A 285-nucleotide genomic window follows, 5' to 3' on the forward strand; every position below is an offset into this window, starting at 1 on the left:
ACCTTTGTGTAAACACTCTAATACCCAAGACTTGTCATTGTTTCCAAACATACTTTTATCTCCTGTTCTGGCAATATCCTTTTGTGCAACTGCTATCGAGACTCCTAATCCACTCCACTGCACTTCCCAGTAATGCCGTCCGTTCAGACTCTTTCTGCTCAGAACCTGAGACTTGTCCAGGAATCTGAATGAGTGACTTGAACAAGGCTGTTCTTCTCTCACTGAGGTTGCTTTTCTGTTCCCTTCAGACAATACCAGCCGTGTGTTTGCTGTGTTTGGATCCAG

General features: G+C 44.6%; 1 pseudogene; it reads right to left on the reverse strand.

The window, feature by feature from the left end:
• The window catches only part of LOC118332422, a 2749-nt pseudogene that overhangs the window by 212 nt on the left and 2252 nt on the right, over positions 1–285 (reverse strand).

Source organism: Morone saxatilis, unplaced genomic scaffold (assembly GCF_004916995.1).
Source record: "Morone saxatilis isolate NCDOM2014 unplaced genomic scaffold, NCSU_SB_2.0 Contig21, whole genome shotgun sequence".
In the NCBI taxonomy this organism is placed as follows: domain Eukaryota; kingdom Metazoa; phylum Chordata; class Actinopteri; family Moronidae; genus Morone; species Morone saxatilis.